The 21,211-nt window shown below is 47.0% G+C and overlaps 1 protein-coding gene across 3 annotated transcripts in view; it reads right to left on the reverse strand.

The window, feature by feature from the left end:
- Nucleotides 1-21,211, reverse strand: part of LOC128326839 (sodium-coupled monocarboxylate transporter 1-like) — a 94,091-nt gene that overhangs the window by 43,559 nt on the left and 29,321 nt on the right. The gene's annotated exons all lie outside the window — the stretch shown is intronic.

Genomic DNA, 21,211 nt, shown 5'->3' on the forward strand with positions numbered 1-21,211 from the left:
AACTGTTGTTTGGGTAGTTTCTAATTAATCTTATTTCACCCCATGTTAATGCCTTAGTCTCCTTAGCCAAGCAATAACAAAAGTGTGTACATGAGGGCAGGGGTTCCCAACACTTTTTAACAAATGTACACTTTCTGTTGCAAACCATCAGCTCAAATACCTCATATAAACAGATAGACAAACAGACAAGAGCGTGTATGAGAGAGTGCGCACAATTTTAAATTTAGTTATGAAACAGACTACTCCAGTCACTGGCTTACATGCAGTTACTCATGAGTACTCCTATTAAAATTAATAGGACAAGTTTATTGTCCTATTATTTTCAATAGTTGTACCAGTGCTAATTTTTTCTAACAGTGAGGCTCAGGGGGGTGGGGTACAGTGAGCTTCAATATGTAGCCAGCCTATCAGGAGTAGAAGAGGAAGGTCTTCACCTTCCTCCCTTCCCTTCTGCAATGGACACATTGCTGAGACACATTGGCTTCAAGCTGGTGATCCTCAAATGGGGAACAAATATTGTAACTGCAGCATGGGGAGGCAGGAGGGCTATGAGTAACCCCAGAGAGCCCTTTAAGTACACTTAGGGGTCCTAGTACCCTCTGTTGAGAACTCCTGCTCTAGAACCTGCAGTGGTGCTCTTTGGACTGGGCATCCAGGTAGAGGTCCAGTCCCCCGCAGGCTGGGGGACCTCCAAATGCCTAGGGGTTTGCCCACACCATGCTAACTTGGCAAAGAGGCACCTTTTAATGTGGTGATTCTCTATTTAGCAGGGGGAGAGTAACTGGCACTATCCATCCCCAGCACAGTACTTCCAGTGACTGTTGCTGGTGTCTATCTTATGTTTCTTTTTAGATTGTGACCCCTTTGGGGACAGGGATCCATCTTAATTTATTGTTTCTCTGTGTAAACTGCCCTGAGCCATTTTTGGAAGGGCAATATAGAAATCAAATAAATAATAATAATGCTGGGTGGCCAAGCCTACCAGAGCAACTTGCCCTAGCGATGAATGGGTAGGCAGTGAGTGCTGCCTGCCCTGCCCAATACAGCCAGGCTTGGCATGCACGGTGGCGGTAGGACCCAGATGGTCAGGCGGGAAGGATGCTGAGCCAGCAGAGAGCCCAGTCACTTACATCTGGCTATTCAACGGCAACTGCATGCACTGTGTGCATAGTTGCACATGATGCCTTCGTGGCACCACCCATCAGCATCGTCACTGGTGAGGAGAGAGGGAGGACAAGTGCGGCTCAAGGCAGCAGGAGCCACAGTCAACTTAAGCCAGAAGGCTCAGTGCATTCAGCTAATTTAAGTGACAGGATTGTTGTTAAGAGACAGAAATGAATCTCTTCTAAAAAGAACTCCCCACCCCCACCCCTCTCAAGTCTTTCCAGGATTTCCTGAGCATGTTCTGGTGTAAAAATAGAATGCATTGCAGATTATCTGGGGGCAGGGGTGGCCATTAGGTCCAGGCTCCAAAATTACTTAGGTGCACCTCTGGGAAGCTGTGTGGACAAAGATCGGGAGTGGCAAATTTGGCACTCAGCCCAAAATCAAGTCATCTTTATTATGGTCATAAATCAGTACAAAGTACAAGGAAAGAGATGAATTGCAAGCAGCAAAAGGCTTAAAGACATAAATGGCATAAGGGATAAATGTGCAAAACTATACTATTCTGGAAGTTATGAAACTATAAAGTTGTAAAAACTGTAGTATTTATAAAACTGTGAGGACTATAAGACAGTAAAAATATGGGACTATAAGACTGTAAGAGTGCAACGTTTTCATGTGGCATGCTGTGGTAGAGAGTGATGAGCGTGCTGGAATTATGCTATAATGTGCTCTATCTGTGCTCTATCTAGTAGGACCTGTTACCTGTCGACATCTGATGGATTTTAGACAGGTTCTGGTGCGCAGAACCTGGCAGTGTTATAAATGATTAGTGTTGGAGAGCAGCAGAGAGGTGTAAAATTGGCTCATACATCCTGGATACTTTTTTAGTAGCAGTAGGATGAGGGTGGAGTGAAGGTCTCTGAAGTACGAGCAATGGAGGAGGATGTGCACTGTTGTTTCAACCTGCCCAGAGTTGTAGGAGCACTCTTGCTTTGAGAGTGGGATCTTTCTGTAACGGCCTTCAAGCACAGCTGAGGGGAGGGCGTGGCATTGTGCCAGGGTGAAGGCTCTCCTGTGATTTGGAACTTCCAGCTGTGTTAGGCATGCTGTAGGGGAGGCAGAATATCTAAATCTTTCACCGATTAGGAAGTTCAGGGCCCTGCCTAGATCAGTTTGGCTCTCTGTGCATTTGATAAGTGCTTTGGACTGATCATAGTGCATGTCAAGTAGGAAAGAGCTCCAGCAAGCAATGCCTCTATCAGATATACTCTAGCAGAAACATTCCAACATTCTCAGGTCCCCAGTCCACACAGCATAAACAACACACAACAGGAGAGGAGAGGAGAGGAGAGGAGAGAATAATAGAGACTCAATTATTTTATCAATGGTAGTGGCAGCTTGGGCTCAGGTCTCTCTCACTGCTGCCCACTGCTCCTGTGTAGTGGTGGACGGTGGAAGTAACTGAGGAAAGCCTGAGCTTCTGCCTGCTGCCATGCCTGTGCAGCCAGCCAGCCTGTGTAGCACACAGCAGCTCCAGAGTCCAGCCAGTTCCAAGACTCCCAAGCACAGGACTCCTTCTCACCTGTCTGATGGTTGTGTTGCTGGAGCATGAGATCACATGCCTCCAGGCATGGACTCTGCAGCTGCACAGGCAGTGAGGCAACAGCTCGGGCAAAGCAGTCACGTCATTGGCAGATGCCATCGCCACGGACTAGGAGCCCCCCTACCCACAAGTACACATGGTAGCGTCAGCAGGGAGCGCATTCCACAGTCTCGGGGCAGCAACTTAGAAGGCCTGTCCCAATGTGGCCACCAGACGAGCCGGTGGCAACTAGAGATGAACCTCTTCGGATGATCTCAATGGGAAATGGGGCTCATAATGAAGATGTTTTCTTAAATACCCAGGGTCTAAACCTTTTGGGGGATGATAGGTTATAACCAGCACTTTGTATTTTGCCCAGAAACCTATCAGCAGCCAGTGTAGCTCTTTCAACACAGGAGTAATTTAGTCTCTCCGAGATGACCCAGAGAAAAAACGGGCTGCTACATTCTGTACCAACTGCAATTTCCAATCTATGTATAAAGGCAGCCCCATGTAGAGCGCATTGCAGAAGTCAGGTCTGGAGGTTACCAGCACATGTACCACCATTCTAAGGTCGTTCATCTCAAGAAATGGACACAGCTGGTGTATCAGCCAAAGCTGATAGAATGCACCTCTGGTAAGAGGTGTGAATCCAGAAGCACTCCCAGGGCGCGTATCTGTTCCTTTGGGGGAAGTGTGACCCCATCAAGAACAGGCAGATCAAAGCCATCTCTGGAGTTCCGACTCCGCACAATAAGTACATCCGAATTATCTGGATTCAGCCTCATCCAGCCCATTACTGCCTCCAGGCAGGCATTTAGCGGGGTTATGCCTTCTCCTAATGATGCTGACGTGGAGAAATAGATCTGGGTGTCATCAGCATACTGATAATACCCTGCACCAAATCTCCCAATGATCTCCCAGCGGCTTCATGTAGACATTAAAAAGCATTGGAGACAGTATAGAGCCCTGAGGGACACCATACAAAAGCTCACATTTTGAAAAGCAACAACCTTATGTTAATGCATAATTCTGAATGCATGTGGACACACACTGCCTTGATACTGCCTCCCGGAATAAAACTCATTCCACACAGAGATGAACAATTTTAGAGGGATCACTGGTTGCGGGGTGAGAGGCATTGTTTTGCAGTGGTTCTGCTCCTACCTCTCAAACAGATTCCAGATGGTGTTGCTTAGAGATTTATTATTCTATTTATTAAAATAAATAAGATTGTTGAGATTGTTAACATATTACCATGAGGCCACTGTGCAGGTGCAGAGCTCATTATTGTGAATCAACCATAGATCACATAATGAGACTTTAAGACATTTCATACCTCTGGGAGAAAAGGCATCATTCATGCATAGTTCTCCCAGTGTCAGGATTGTCCCATTCTTCTCTGCCTACATAATAAAACAATTCAGAAAAAGAAACTGTATGAGCCTTTGAAGATGCTGGAGGGAATATGCTTGACCCTCTACATAAGCTACCCTCTATAGAATCTGTGTCTGGAGGTCAAAGTTCCTACTGGATAATGCATAGTGCTTTAGCCAAGACAACAGAAAGTGCTTGGAAACAAACAACCTGCCCTGATTAGATTCAGTGAAGACTTTTTCTTTCTCAGAGAAGTGCTCCTCTTTCTTGGCAGAGATAGCCTCCAACATTATGGAAAGTTCTGTGGAAGTGGGAGAAGATAGATTTTTTCCAGCCATATCACATACCTCTGAATCAGAATGCACTGCTCATGACACGCACTGGGGAATTTGGCATATATTCTAGGTCTCCCAGAGATTGGTGGAAAGTGCAAGATTCTCCTATTTTCCTTTTATATCACCACACAAAGTGAGAAGAACCAAAATTGGAGTTGGCATGTAAATAAGTTCCCAGAAAAGGATTTCCTCCTTCCCTCCGGCTGCACAATATAAATCTGTGGGATTTATTGCTGTGTCAAGATTGCTTTGAGACTTGCTCCTTGAAAGGTCTCTAAACTTACACTTGGACTGTGAGAAAACACCCCACAGGAGCAGCCTTGCTAACTACAATCTTGCACAGACTTAAAAAAAAGGGGGGGGGGAGGCAGTGAGTCTAAAAGTGGGCTAGTTGAGTTTGGTATAGATTCCTGCACCTCATTAGGATTCCTCATGCCCTTGACAAGTCTGCCATGGATGAGAAAGTCTTCTCTGAGGCAACACCTTGGCTGACCTGGGAACACAAAAGGAGGCGCACTTAGAGAAAAGACTGCTCTACTGACATTAAGAAAAGAATAACTCTGTATATTTGCTCAAAGTGTTTCAAAGTGGCTGCAGATTTAATTTCACCTATCTCTATAAGCCCTTCATGTTCATATTATATGAAATGATCAACTCTCCATATTGTTTCTGCAAATATTAACAAAGTCATACTTATCCATTTCTATAATTACTAGAAATACGTTTTACATTGCATACACTAAGTAAAGAGTTATAAGATATTCCATCTTCATCCTGAGTTATTGGGTAAATTCCTACCTCAGGCTGCATAAATAAGCAAACGGCTGCACTCCTAGCTATGCCCTTATTGTTACATTCTTACTGATACAATATACAATATTGTACACAATATATTCAAAGTATGGCCCCTCACCAGTTAGGATATTTATGTTAATAATAAAAATATGAATAAAAATATGACCATAAATTCACAAATTGACTCCCTATGATGGGGCAGTTTCTATCCCATTCCCATGTTAAGTCAATATGGAGGGAAACTAACCCAAAATGTATGCACTTTCTCCACTGGCCCCCCGTCAAATCGATTGGGATAGGAGAGAATGACATGTTTCTCTTCAGAAACTTAATTTTTGTTTTTCCCTACAAGCTCAAGTGACCTTGAAAGATGATAGTGTTGACCAGTGGGCTGAGGTGCTACATGGTTCTGTGCTCCCAAGTTTAGACAGATGAAACCAGGCCCTCCCACTAGATGTAAGATCTAGTGGATGGGAGGCGCAAGTCAGTCAGAAGTATCTGATCTCACAGAAGAAGAATAAATTTTATTTTTAGCTGCCCCATAACAAACTGTTTTCTGGGCGGCTCACAACACAACACTAAAACATCCGATAAAAACACAAACACAAAACAATTTTAAAGTTTTTAAAAGCCTGAGTGTACAGAAAGATCTTCACCTGGTGAAGTAATGAAGTAATGGTGCCAGATGAGCCTCACTGTGGAGGCTGTAATATAAATGGGGTGCCACCTCCCCAAAGGCCATCTCACTAGAAGCCATCCACCTGACCGCATTTGGCAGGGACACTCAGAGCAGGTCCTCCGAAGATTGTAAGGTCTGAGTCAGGACATATGGGACAAGGTGCTCTCTCAGGTAACCCAGTCCCAAGCCATTTAGGGCTTTAAAGGTTAAAACCAGCACTTTGAACTGGTCCCAGAAATGGACTGGGAGCCAGTGCAGTTATGAAACACTGGCGTGACATGATCAGAACACAGTTAATAATCTTGCAGTGCTATTTTGTACCAGCTGCAGTTTCCAGACCATTTTCCAAGGCAGCCCCATGTACAACGCATTGCAGTAATCTAAGCGAGAGGTTACCAGAGCAGTGGTCCCTCTCATTTTTTTCATCTCTGTGAGGAATGAGTTTTGTTCTGGGCAGCAGTATCAAGACAGTTTGTGCACATGTGCATTCAAAATGGGGCCTTCCTAATTCAACCTGAGCGGGATAAAAAATGAACTGAGCGGACATCCAAAAACTTGTGAGCATGCGCATGTCCAGGTAAGATCATACGCCGAAGCTGATAAAAGGTACTCTGAGCCAGAGGCCACTTAAGCCTCTAGCAACAGTGCTGGATAGATTAACACACTCAGACTGCAAACTTGGTCCTTCAGTGGGAGTGCAACCTAACTAGAACAGGCTGAACATCATTCATCCAGGCAGTGGAACCACCAACCAACAGTACTTCTATCTTGTCTAGATTGAGTCTCAACTTGTTCACCCTCATCCAGTCTATTACTGTATACAGGTACTGATTCAGGACACTCACCACCTCACCTGCGTGTGATGAAAAAAAGAGATACAACCGAGTGTCATCCACAAACTGATGACACCTCAGGCCATATAAACAGGTTGCTTACCTGTAACAGATGATCTGGTAGTGGTCCTGGACATTCATAACTGTGGGTTCTGCGCCTGGGCATATCAGCTTCGGCAAGAATTCTATAGCTCCTCGAGACGCCGGCAACCGCCTACTGCATGTGACAACAGTACCCTCTAGTGGCGGTTGGGAGTCCTCTTACCCAGTTTCTTGATGGCCAACTACTTAATGTGTTGCAAAGTATCATTTCAACTTCAAACTTGTGTAGCAGTGGGGACGGACGGGCGGGCGGGTTTTATGAATGTCCAGGACCACTACCAGATCATCTGTTACAGATAAGCAACCTGTTTATCTGGATAGTGGTCCTGGACATTCATAACTGTGGGTGAATTTCAAGCAACCTCATTGGAGGCGGGTGCCACAAGCTACTGTAGCACCCTTCAGGAACGCCTGTCCAAATTCTGCCTGTGCTGCGTTGCGGAAGTCCACAGCGTAGTGCTTCACAAAGGTCTGATGAGAAGCCCAGGTAGCTGCAGTGCAAATATCATCAAATTTTATGACAGCGAGGTGTGCAGCTGATGTAGCATAGGCCCTGGTCGAATGCGCACGGAGCATGGAGGGTGGGGTCACACCCTGAAGATCATACGCCAGCCTGATCACCTCCACCAACCAGTAAGAGATTTTCTGCCTGCTAGGCGATAGGCCCTTATGTTTCCCTTTCTCGCAAATGAATAAATGAGTCGTTCTTCGCACACGACGTGTGGCCTTGAGATAGAATAAAAGAGCCCTGCGTACATCCAAAGAATGCATTGAATGCTCCAGCGGGTTGATGGTCCTCTAAAGAAGGTCGGCAACACAATATTCATGTTCAAATGAAAGCTTAAAACTATCTTAGACCTGAATTCTGGATTCATATGCATAACTACACGGTCAGGATAGAATGTGGTGTAGGGCTCATCAATATGTAGGGCCCAGAGCTCACTGACTCGTTTGGCGGAAGTTATGGCCACTAGGAAAAGCGTTTTCAGAGTTGTCAGCTTTAGAGACGCACATGCCATTGGCTCAATTGGCACCTCCGTTAGTGTTGCCAGTACCAGCAACATGCTCCATTTCTCCACCGGTGGTCTAACCGGTGGATACAAATTATTTATGCCCTTTAGAAAGGATTTACACTTCGGATGGGATAACAAAGTTGTGCTGTCCCAACCCGCGTGACGCACTGAAAGTGCTGACATATGCACTTTAATGGAGACATTTGCAAGTCCTGTGTTCTTCAATGAAGTCAGATAGAGAAGGACCTCCTTGAGGGTGGCGTACTTAGGCTGGAACCCCCTAGAGGCCGCATAAGCGCAGAACCTACGCCACTTAGCACTGTAACTGCGTCTTGTAGACGGCTTTCTCATGTTGAGGAGTATCTTTTTCAACAGCCTATCTTCCATGCTGTCAGTCTCATGTCCGGGTGGCAGTGCTGCCCGTGGTCCTGAGTCACAAGATCCGACCACCACAGGAGCCTTCTGAAGGTTCCCCCACACAGTCTGAGTAGACGTGTGTACCAAGGTTGCCTTGGCCACCACGGCGCAATCAGAATTGCCTGGGTGCGTTCTTGAAGCATCTTGGCCACTACCTTGGTCAATAGGGGTATTGGAGGATAAGCGTAAAACAACTCCCCGGTCCACCGGAACTGAAAAGCGTCTCCCCGCAAAAAGAGTCACCCCCATGCATGAGCAATAGTCTTTGCACTTTTTGTTCCCTTCGGTCACAAAAAGATCCACTTGGGCTGTCCCCCAAGATTGGAAAAGCTGTCGTACGATCACTGGGTTTAATTCCCACTCGTGGTGTTATAGAACGACGTCTGCACGCAGGTACCTGCTGAGTGAGTACGCAAGGCAATTGAAGGTTCCTTTTATATGAATTGCCACGACATGGATCGACTGGGGGATACACCAATCCCAGACTTGTAGGTTGAGATTGCATAGTGATCTTGAAACTGTCCCGCCTTGCTTGTTCATATAAGCGATGGCCGTAGTGTTGTCCATCTGAAGAAGGACCACCCAACCCGCTATGAGGGGCTGGAATGCTTGTAGTGCTCTGAAAGGCCCCAGCAGCTCTAAGTAATTGATGTGACAATGGGTCTCCTGAGGAGACCAAAGACCTTGAGCTGTATGCCGATCCAGGTGGGCACCCCACCTGGTCATTGAAGCGTCCGTCGTCACCGTTACGGATTGCTCCGGAATCTTGAAAGGCATTCCGCGAAGCAGGTTCTCCCTTCTGTCCCACCATTGTAAGGAGATCAAAACTTTCATAGGGAGAAGTACCTGCTTGGTTTGAGGCTCAGCTCTTGGGCAATAAGCCCTCAGGAACCACTGTTGTAAGATACGCATCCTCAGGCATGCATAAGGGACTGTAGTTGTACAAGAGGCCATCAGGCCCAATAGTATCTGAACCTGCCGAGCAGTTTGTAAGAGTGTCTTTTGAAAGGTGCGTACCAGCGTCTGAATTCGCAGGAAGCGCTCTTCCGGTAGGAAGGCCATTTGTGCCAACATGTCCAACCTTGCCCTGATATACTGAAGGCAGGTTTGACGGAGTCAGGAAGGACTTATTGTAATTGACCTGTACTCCCACGTCCTGTAACAGAGATGTCACTATAGTCACATGGGCCTGGAGTTCCAATTCTGTCTTTGCAGTCAGAAGCCAATCGTCGAGGAAAGGATAAATCGACACACCCTGCATCCTCAGGTAGGCTACTATTACTGCAACGACCTTTGTAAACATTCTCGGGGCGGTAACCAGTCCGAAGGCCAAGACATTGTACTGATAAAGTTCTGTTCCTAGGGTAAAGCGCAGGAACCTGCGATGACTCCCCTTGATGCCCACATGAAAGTACGCATCCTTTAAATCGAGTGTTGCAATCCATTGCTCTTCGTGAAGAAGGGGAAGGATGGCCTGCAACGTCGTCATACAGAACTTGCGTACTTCGATGTATAAATTCATGTGCCTCAGATCCATTATGGGACATTTGCCCCCGTCCAGCTTCGGGATTTGGAAATATTGGGAGTAAAATCCCGACTGCCCTTGTGCCCACTGCACTGGAGAGATTGCTTCCTTCAACAACAACTGACACACCTCTTCTCATAGCCCCGGAGTTTTGGGGGTGAACTTTACACCCGAGTAAGGTGGAAACTCCTTGAATTCGATCGCATACCCCTCGTTCACTATGTGGAGAACCCACCGGTCCAAACACGGTCCAAACGAGAACCCACCGGTCCAAACGAGCAGTTAGCATAGACTTCTTCCACTGCTCCATGGTTTCATCTGTCTTGTCGGAAAACAGACCTTTCTCATCAAATGGAAGGGTCTCAATGCGATCCTTCATGTCTTGCTGAAGGCCTGTCGCCCTCAGCCATGCATGTCTCCATAAAATAATGGAAGAAGTCAAAGTACGAGATTCTGACTCAGCAAGATGTTTTGCGTTTGCCAGTTGTTGTCTAGTTGTAGATGTCATCTTGGCAAAGGTACTTTCGAATTGCTTTACAAACTCCGCTGGATCAAGCGAGTTGCATTGTTCAAATAGATTTTCCCATAGTGAATGGGTATACTTAGGACAGGCAATATAATTAGCAATCTTGATGGAAAGACAAGCCGTAGAATAAGTGCTGCAGCCTAAAACATCTAACTTCCTCCCCTCCTTATCTGCAGGTGTAGTATGCCTTTTATCACCCTTAGAAGTCGTAGCGCAGTCCACAACCAAGGAATTTGGCGCTGGATGGCGGATAAGATATTCATTTTCCTCTTCCTGGACCCGATAGAGAGCCTCAAGTCGTTTGGAGGTAGGAGTAGAAGTCTGGAGAATCTCCCACTCTGATTTAGCCACCCATGATATATGTGGTAACATAGGAATATAGATGGGATGCGAACCTGTCGCTACCTTCATCATATTGTAGACAGGATCGTCTAATTCGACCACATTTTGTTTTAACTGTAGACCCAAGACTTGTGCCATGTCAGCCACCTGTTGGTGGTAGCTCTTCATCTCCTCATTGGGTGAAGTGGAGGGAACCACAGCCACATTCAGTCCTGGATCAGGTAGTCCAGGTTCTTCTGGATCCCTAGGGTCAGGTTCTGTGGAGTCGGAAACATAAGTGTCTGATTCGTCATCATCATCATTCAACGCTCAGCAATCGGTGAGCGTCGCACAGGTGAGTGTCACACAGGTGAATTTCCTACTGCTGTAGAGATCGACACTGGCTGCGGGGCTCTGGCAGCCTGCGGGGCCCTGATAGTCTGCGTGGCCACCGGACAAGCTGGAGCTATTGGTCTCACAGGTGTCCCTGGGAAATCTGCCTGGACTGAAACCGTCTGCTGCCCTGGATGGTACGAAGAAGTCTGGATAGCAGTGTCAGTCTGAGACACAAGGATGCGGCGATGTCTGAACAGCAGATTGAGAACATATGAAATCCTTTCTCCCTTGATTTTGTTCCTTCAGCCACTGAGAGAACAGGGAATATTCTGCCCGGGTAATAGAGCAGGTTCCACCCCAGTCCTCATGGGGGTAGGGACCCACCAAAGGTGTGGCAGTAGCAGAGATCGATGGGGTCTTACGGATAGCACCCTCAAAGATATGAAAACCTCTGAACGTGCCCGTCGATGGTGTGCTTTCTTCAGATTCTAGCAAACAGGTTAGCCTGAGGGATGAGGCTTCCTGAAGCACAGGTGGTGTTCCTGGGTCCTGGCCCCCCACCGCAGCATCACTTTCAATAGCCTCGACCCCTCTGTGTCGAGCACGGTATCTATAATGATTGTAACTGCATGAGGATCCTCTCTTTGGCCAGTCGACGTCGAAGCCCGTTGCGTTCCGGACACAGAACCTCGAGGCGAAGTGTGGGCAGAGTCCGTAATCAGTCTCGACGTCAACTTGGACTTCGATGTCGAGCAGATGCCTCTTTCATCTCTTGACTTCGCATGCTTCAGAGACCTCGGTGTCGATGGCGATTGACACAGTGTTGATGCCGGGGACAAAGAGAGCGCTCGATGCCAAGGCGCCTCAACAGCCTGCAACTCCAATGGTGAGGGGGTCCGCGTCGAGCTGCGACCACGGCTCTTGTCGTGAGAGCTATGACGCTCCTTCTGTTTCCTCTTTTTTGAAGTGCCCTCCAGCATCAGAGAGGCAACCCTCTTTCTAGGGCTAGAGCATGGTTCCGCAGGCTTTTTAAAGGCAGCACCAAGCTGCTTCGATGTCGATGCACTCTGCGCCAATGCCCTCGACATCGAAGGTTTCATGGTCAAAGCCTGCATCGATTCCGCCAGGATTTTAGACTGCGTTTGTGTCGCAGATCCCGGCGCAGAAGGCGGTGTTGCCTTCTTCACCATCAGAGCTTCCTACATAAGGAACACCTTCAAACATGCCTCACGGTTCTTTAGTGTCTGTTTATTAAATGTTATACAAACGGAGCACTTAGAAGTATCATGAGCCTGACCTAAGCAAAATAGACAGAGATCATGGCCATCCGTAGAAGGAAGTTTCCCACAGCACTCGGAACACTGTTTAAAAGTAGTTTTCTCCTTACCCGTCTTCTGCAGGGTACTCATTGTCCAAAAGCAACTTAGAGTTGCTCAAATAAAGAATGGTCTGCCGTTCCAAGGTCATAAAACAAGCCATGAGGGAAAACGAAAGTAGAATGGTCCAGACTGTCTGCATCTCTCTCTCTCTCTTTAAAGTTCTCAACAAGTCCAAAACGAAATCCAAAAGAGTAGTCAATCCTTTCCGTAGTCGTTAGCCATATATCGTAATAATCAAAGGAAAGATATAAAGTACTGAGGAGCAACTGTTTTTGAAGACTGATCCAAATGGCAGTCAGCAAGAAACTGGGTAAGAGGACGCCCAACCACCACTAGAGGGTACTGTTGTCACGTGCAGTAGGCGGTTGCCGGTGTCTCAAGGAGCTATAGAATTCTTGCCGAAGCTGGTCTGCGCAGGCGCCGAACCCACAGTTATGAATGTCCAGGACCACTATCTAGATCTCTGGATGACCACTCACAGTGGTTTCATGTAGATATTAAACAGCATAGGAGAAAGAATGGAACTCTGTGGAACCCCAAAGCACAACTGCCAAGGGGTTGTGAAGTAATCCCGAAGCACCACCTTTTAGAGATGGGCTTCGAAGTAGGAGTGGAACCACCTCCAAACAGTGCCTACCACACCCAACTTGGCCAGCCTATCCAAATGAATACCATGGTCAATGGTATCAAAAGCCACCAAGAGGTCCAAGAGAATTAACAGGGTTGCACTCACCCAATCTCTCTATCTACACAGGTCATCCCACAGGGCGACCAAAGAAGTTTCTGTTTCAAAGCCAGGTCTGAAGCATGATTGAAGTGGAGCTAGATAATACAAAAGAAAGCATCCACAGAAGCAGAGATTTTAGCCAACAGAACAAAGGCAAAAGGAATACAACAGCAGCAATCACAACATGTCAGCTTCATTAAGCCTGCCATCAGTAGATCAAACATCTATAGTACATACCTGGTCTTTTCCCACTACTCCTGGTGGGATATGGCAACAGCACTTCAACAAAAGGGGAGTTGCAGCTAGGGATGGGTCTGGACCGGTCCGGAGGCCATTGTAAAGGCCTCCGGATTGTCCGGACCGGTCCGGACCTGGCCAGTTCGGTTCGGGTGGAGGGGGTTTCTTTAAGGGCGGGGAGGGTTTACTTACCCCTCCCGCCGCTTTTCCCCCTCCAGGGCTCGTATATATTGTAATAATTGGGGCGGCAGGATACCTCCCTGCCGCCCCTTGTCCCCCTGAATGCCGCCTCCAGGATGGGATGAGCGTGCGCGGAGCTCTGCAAAAGAAAGATCCTGAGGACTCACGTTTTAAAAGTTAACTACCGATGGCAATGGTAAACCCCAACGAGAAGCCGGCACAGCACCAAGCCGGCCTCCGGCGCCTCTCCACTCGGTGGCTCCCCCATCCTGAGCCGCTGCCAGCAGCCACTGCGAGGAGCTCCGCCAGGGAGGACGCGCTGACGCGCCCAGCCCACCCTCACTTCCGGCTCCCAGGCGACTTCCCCCCACATATAGCGTGGCTGCCTGCTTCTCCTCCTTCCCTCGGGCCCGGAAGTGAGGGTGGGCTGGGCGCGTCGGCGCATCCTCCCTGGCGGAGCTCCTCGCAGTGGCTGCTGGCGGCGGCTCAGGATGGGGGAGCCGACGAGCGGAGAGGTGCCGGAGGCCAGCTCGGTGCTGTGCCAGCTTCTCGTTGGGGTTTACCATTGCCATCGGTAGTTAACTTTTAAACTGTGAGTCCTCAGGATCTTTCCTTCGCAGAGCTGCGCGCGCGCCCACCCCATCCTGGAGGCGGCATTCAGAGGGACAAGGGGCGGCAGGGAGGTATCCTGCCGCCCCAATTATTACAATATATACGAGCCCTGGAGGGGGAAAAGCGGCGGGAGGGGTAAGTAAACCCTCCCCACCCTTAAAGAAACCCACCCCACAGTGCCAGACCGCAGCTCTGCAGTTCCATGCACACCCTTAGTTGCAGCTTGGTCGAGGTGGAGAGAGCAAGAAGATGAAGAGGTGGGATGCAGGCATGGAACAGTAGGGATGTGCCCAAATCAATTTTTTTCAATTCAATTTGTGCCCAAATCGAATCACCCATGATTTGTTTTGTGTCCGAATCTGTCCCCCCAAATCAGCCCTGGATTCAATTCGTATTTGATTTGGATCAATCGGACTACTTATAAAGGTCCTAGGGGCACCACGTTTAGGTGGTGTCACCTACCACCCAAATTTCAAGGCAGTGGGGCACAGTTGATTTTTAATGATTTTTTAAAATTTTATTTTTTAGTGATTTTTTATATTTCAGCCATAGGAAATTATGGGGATTCAAAGTTGCCCTATCCTAACCCTAACTTGGATCCCCAGCTTTAATTGTTTTTTAAAGCCAAGCTTTTAGAAGTGGAGTTATGGAGCAAAATGTGTGGTCACTATTTTTCAAGCGTTTGGATTATTTGGTGTCCAATAACTTTTCCTCATAATGAATCCCTATGAGGATTCATTAGAACATAAGAACAGCCCTGCTGGATCAGGCCCAAGGCCCATCTAGTCCAGCATCCTGTTTCACACAGTGGCCCACCAGATGCCCCAGGGAAACCCACAGGCAGGAGCTGAGGGCATGCCCCTTCTCCTGCTGTTACTCCCCTGCAATTGGTATTCAGAGTCATCCTGCCTCTGAAGCTGGAGGTGGTCTATAGTCCTCAGACTAGTAGCCGTTGATAGCTTCATGAAGTTATCCAAACTGCTCTTAAAGCCATCCAGGTGGTTGGCTGTCACCACATATTGTGGCAGAGAATTCCACAAGTGGATTATGCATTGTATGAAAAAGTACTTCCGTTCGTTGGTCCTAGACCTCCTGGCAATCATTTTCAAGGGATGACCCCTGGTTCTAGTGTTATGTGAGAGGGAGAATAATTTCTCCCTATCCACTTTATCCACACCACGCATTATTTTATAGACCTCTATCATGTCTCCACGCAGTCTTTTTCCTAAACTAAATAACGGCAGGTGTTGTAGCCTTGCCTCATAAGAAAGGTGCTCCAGACCCCTGATCACCTTGGTTGCCCTCTTATGCACCTTCTCCAGTTCTAAAACGTCCTTTTTTAGAGGTGGTAACCAGAATTGTACGCAGTACTCCAGGTGTGGTCACACCATAGTTTTGTATAAGGGCATTATAATATTAGCTGTTTTATTTTCAATCCCCTTCCTAATGATCCCTAGCATGGAATTGGCCTTTTTCACAGCTGCTGCACACTGAGTCGACACTTTCAACGAGCTGTCCACCACACCCAAAGATCCCTCTCCTGGTCAGTCACCAACAGCTCAGATCCCAACAGCGTATAATTGAAGTTGGGGTTTTTCATCCCAATGTGCATCACTTTACACTTGCCAACATTGAACCATATTTGCCATTTTGTCACCCACTCACTCAGTTTGGAGAGATCCTTTTGGAGCTCCTCACAATCCGTTTTGGATTTCACTACCTGAAAGAGTTTGGTATCATCTGCAAATTTGGCCACCTCTCTGCTTACCCCTACTTCTAGATCATTTATGAATAAATTAAAAAGCACCCACCCCAGTACAGATCCCCAGGGGACCCCACTTCTTACCTCTATTGTGAAAACTCTCCATTTATACCTATCCTCTGTTACCAATCCACACATGTACTTGTCCCCTTATCCCATGACTGCTAAGTTTCCTCAGGAGTCTTTGATGAGGAACTTTGTTGAAAGCTTTTTGGAAGTCCTGGTATACTATGTCAACTGGATCACCTTGTCAACTATGTCAACTGGATCACCATAAGAATACTATTTCCCTTACCATGGCCCCTGTGAGACAGCTGACTTATATTGAGTGCATATTTTTGTGGCTGGGAACTAGGGATAGATTGGGGATTCTGTTGATGTACCATCCATCCCGCTGCCCAACTGACTCCCTAACTGAGCTGACGGAGCTGGTCACAGAGTTGGTGTTGGAGTCTCCTAGACTTTCGGTGCTGGGGGACTTCAATATCCACTTTGGGGCTGGCTTGTCTGGTGCAGCTTAGGAGTTCATAGTGGCCATGACAACTATGGGTCTATCCCAATTAGTTTCAGAGCCAACTCATATTGCCGGCCATGCACTCAATTTGGTCTTTTGTTTGGATCAGGGGGGTGTTCCGTGGGTGGGGGACCTGGTGGTTTCCCCATTGTCATGGATGGACCACTACCTGGTTAAGGTTGGTATCACATCTGCAATCCACCCCTACAGGGGTGGAGGACCCATTAGGATGGTCCATCCAAAAAAGCTGCTGGACCCAGTAGGATTTCAAAAGGCCTTAGAGGATTTTGATGTTGGTGTGGCCAATGATTCTATCGATGCCCTGGTTGGAACCTGGAACAGATAACTCATCAGGGCAGTAGACAAGATTGCTCCTAAGCATCCCTTCCAACCTGCTTCGAAAATGGCCCCTTGGTATACTGAGGAGTTGTGGAGGCTGAAACGGTTGGGTAGGCAACTAGAGCGCAAGTGGAGAAGAACTCAGTTCGAATCTGACAGGATACAGCATGTAACCTATTTAAAGGCTTATATGGTGGCAGTGCATGCAGCAAAAAAGAGATTTTGGTCGGTGCGCATTGAGACTGCAGGTTCGTGCTAAGCAGAGCTATCCTGGGTTGTGAGGAGTTTGTTTTCTGCTCCTCAGATCTGTCCCCGGGGTCGTTCTGCTGTGATGTTTTTAATGGGTTCTTTGAAACAAGATCTCCTGTATTTGGGCCAACATGGACTCCACTATTTCTGCAAGGTCTATGGAGGAGGTGTCCAGCGATCCCTCTTGCAGTATTATATTGGATCAGTTTCAATCTGCAATTCTTGAGGATGTGGACAAGCTGCTTGGGGCAGTGCGGCCTACCACTTGTTCTCTGGATCCTTGCCCAATTTCGCTGCTTCTATCTAGCAGGGAGACTGTTGGAGGTGGCTTTGGTAATATCATAAATACATTGCTGAGGGAGGGCAGGGTGCCTCCCTGTCTGAAGGAGGCAATGGTTAGACCACTTCTAAAGAAGCCTTCCCTGGACCTATTAGTGATAGATAGTTACAGGCCAATCACCAATCTCCCTTAGTTGGGCAAGGTGATTAAGAGGATGGTGGCTAACCAGCTCCAGGCAGTCTTGGAGAAAACTGATTATCTAGACCCATTTCAAACTGGCTTTAGAGCTGGCTATGGGGTTGAGACAGCCTTGGTCGGCCTGGTGGATGACCTTTACCAGGAGTCGACAGAGGGAGTGTGACTCTGTTGGTTTTGCTGGATCTCTCAGCGGCATTCAATACCATCAACCATAGTATCCTTCTGGATTGCCTGGGGGAGTTGGGGATAGGGGGCACTGCTTTGCAGTGGTTCCACTCCTACCTCTCTGGAAGATTCCATATGGTGGAGCTTGGTGACAGTTGCTCCTCAAAACGGGAGCTGTTATATGGAGTCCCCCAGGGCTCCATTCTGTCACCAATGCGTTCTAATATTTACATGAAACCGCTGGGTGAGGTCATCAGGAAATTTGGTGCTAGATGTTATCAGTATGCTGATGACACCCAAATCTACTTCTCCTTTTCATCTTCAGGAAATGGCACTCATTCTCTAAATGCCTGCCTACAGGCAGTAATGGACTGGATGAGGGAGAACAAATTGAAGCTGAATCAAAGCAAGACGGAGGTGCTCATTGTGGAAGCTCAGAATCTGAGGGGTGAGTTAGATCTTCCTGTGCTGGATGGGGTTGCACTCCCCCAGAAGGAGCAGGTGTGCAGCTTGGGAGTATTCCAGGACCCAGGCCTCTCCCTGGTATCTCAGGTGGAGGCCATGGCCAGGAGTGCTTTCTATCAGCTTCGGCTGATTTGACAGCTGCACCTATTCCTTGAAGATGACCTCAAAACAGTGGTGCATCATCTGGTAACCTTCCGGTTCGACTATTGCAATGCGCTCTACGTGGGTCTGCCTTTGTACATAGTCTGGAAACTTCAGTTAGTTCAGAATGCGGCAGCCAGACTGGTCTCTGGGGCAACCCAGAGCGACCATATTATGTCTGTTTTGAAACACTGGCTGCCAGTATGTTTCCGGGCAAAATACAAAGTGCTGGTTATTACCTTTAAAGCCCTGAACGGCTTAGGTCTGAGTTATCTTAGAAAGCACCTTCTTCTGCATGATCCCCACCGCACGTTAAGGTCATCTGAGGAGGTCCGTCTCCAGCTACCACCGGTTCGTTTGGTGGCGACCCAGCGGCTGGCCTTCTCTGTAGCTGCTCCTGGGCTGTGGAATGCAATCCCAGCTGAAATCCATAATTCGAGATCATTACTGTCCTTCAGGAGAGCCCTTAAGACTTATCTGTTTGGCCTGGCTTTTTAGGGTTTTAAATGAATGAAAAGCTGTTTTAAAATTGTTTTAAATGGTTGCCCTGTATCTCCAGGGCTTTTTAGCTGCTGAATTGTTTAATTGGTTTTATTTTGTTTTTATAGTTCTGATTTTAACGGTTACTTGTTTTAATTGTTTTTATCTTGTTGTAAACCGCCCTGAGCCATTTTGGAAGGGCGGTATATAAATCGAACAAACAAACAAATAAATACATACATAAATAAAAATAACCTCTATCTGAGCTAGTCTGACTACAAGGAGAATATTAAAACAAATGTGTCACAAATGAAATGTATGGCACCTGAATCTCATCCATTCCTCTTGCATTCGTTTCTGTTTTTTATTCATTAACTAAATAAATATACATCCCTAGCAGTTACTGGATAAGCATACTGCCTCCCAGCTTGTTAGCACATGAAAACTGAAAAGAAGCCTGCACCATCTCACACCCTCTGCCCAGCTTACTCAAGAGATAAGCAATGCTAGGAGACACCAAAATGGTGCGGGATTCTGCACACTGCTTGGGTCCACCCTGGTGCAAGGTGAGGCCTGGCTACAGCAAACAGCGCTGGTCAAATGATGGGAAGAAGATGGGCAACAGTGGGGGCCATCAGGCAGCGGTGCAATAGCTGGTGCAAGCAATGGCAGTGAGGCAGGGCTTCTGATGCTTGCGATGAACCCAGGATATGAGGAGCTAGGCTTCGGAAACAATGAAAGGTGGGTAGGCAAGGAGGTTCATCAGTGAAGGATGGGAATAGAGACAGGACATGGAAGGCTTTTGAAGGGATGTGTGGGTAAAATAATTTAGCACCATTGAGTAGGGACATGCAAACTGGTTTGATGTCGAACCAATGTTCAACATTGAACCAGTTCAGTTTGACAATTCAGTTTGACCGAAACTTCCCCCACCCCAGCCATTTGGGGGGGGGGCGTTCCACGAACATGTTTTTTTAAAAAATTTCCACTGCCCCCATCAAGGGGAGAGTCCTGCTGAGGTTCCCCCCTCCCCGCCGGCCTCCGTCATGCAGTAAATAACCCCATTTGGGCATTCTTCGGTCCTTTCTGGACCTTCCCTCCATTGTAGTGGCCATTTTGGTGGCTGCCACGCATGCCCAATGGGTCACGTGGGCATATTCTTTGGCTTCTTTCTTCCTGAACAGAACAGCCAAGGCTAAGGCATTATATTTTTCTAAAGTAAAAGCCTTTCTATAACTAGCGATCGTTAACCTAAAAAGATAGTTTATGAATACAATTGATTCTCTCCATATTTAAATAACTAGGTGTCTGGCTAATTATGACTCAGCAGATAGCAGCTTCCTAAGTTACAGAGTGGATAAAATAGAAATATTTTTTAATTTATATCCAAATTTTTTATTTGAATCAGATTTAATAGGATTTTTAAAGTAAATAAAATACTAAATGTCCTATTCTCATGTAAAAAATAAGATTGTTAAAATTAAATATCACATTAGGAATTCATTTCAGTTTCATCTCATGAAAATAGCTTTAGTCTTCCCAGCAGTGCCCAGCAACTACCCACTTTTGTTTTTGGAAAGTTCTGGACTTTCAGTTCGGTTTATGTTCCTAAGCCTGTTTTTCATGTGCACATACAAAGACAGTAAGGCGATGGGCTCGACTGTTGTGCACGTGAGAGGGCCTTCTCTAGAATTATCTTATGGTGCATGTCCGTTCGCAGGTATCTGTAGCTGCTTTTTAAAAATAACTAAAATGATATTTACCCCTTAGGGGTTGCCAGCCTCTCCTTTCTGGCCACTGTTTTGCTTTTATGACCTTTGCTTTGGGGGTTATTGTGGTTTAAATTGATTTTAATACTTTAATATGATTTTATGGAATTTTATTTGTAAATCACCTTGGGATAAGCTTCATGAAAGGTGGTATATAAATCTAATAAACAAACAAACAAAAGTCAGAGGAATTAACACAAAGACACAATATCGGAAAGGAGATTAAATAGAAACACAGTGCGGAGGGAAGGGATGACATTATTCAGTGCAGCTTCTTGCAAATAAGAAGTTCTACTTGTGAGTAAAAATGACTCAAGGTGAGGGTTACACATACACCCTAAACAAAACAGCACTGCAATTACCAGAAAGGTTTGTGGCTATGCACAATATACATTATTGCTCTTTAGGAATAAACCCAACCAGTCTTTCACAATCAAGCATTTAGCCTGATAAGTATAAAATGTATATTCCAGGGGCATAGGGACAATGGAGCAAGAGGGGGATGAGCATCCCTGGGACGGAACAGTTGCTGGCTGGGAGCATGAGGCATGCCTCTTTCCTGCCCAGAGCTGGCTAGCAGGCGGCTTGTTTCCCTGCCCCGCTGCTAGTGAGAGATAGAAAGCAAGCCTCAGCCAGTCAGCCCTGGAACAAAGAGCTAGCTGGGGAGCATCAGGAAAAGGGCCAAGAAGCCCCTCTTTTGGACAGTGGCCATGCCCAACATCAGATGGGGGAGTGGGGGCACATGGCCAGTATCAGGAAAAACAGG

The sequence above is a fragment of the Hemicordylus capensis genome, chromosome 5 (genome assembly GCF_027244095.1).
Source record: "Hemicordylus capensis ecotype Gifberg chromosome 5, rHemCap1.1.pri, whole genome shotgun sequence".
In the NCBI taxonomy this organism is placed as follows: domain Eukaryota; kingdom Metazoa; phylum Chordata; class Lepidosauria; order Squamata; family Cordylidae; genus Hemicordylus; species Hemicordylus capensis.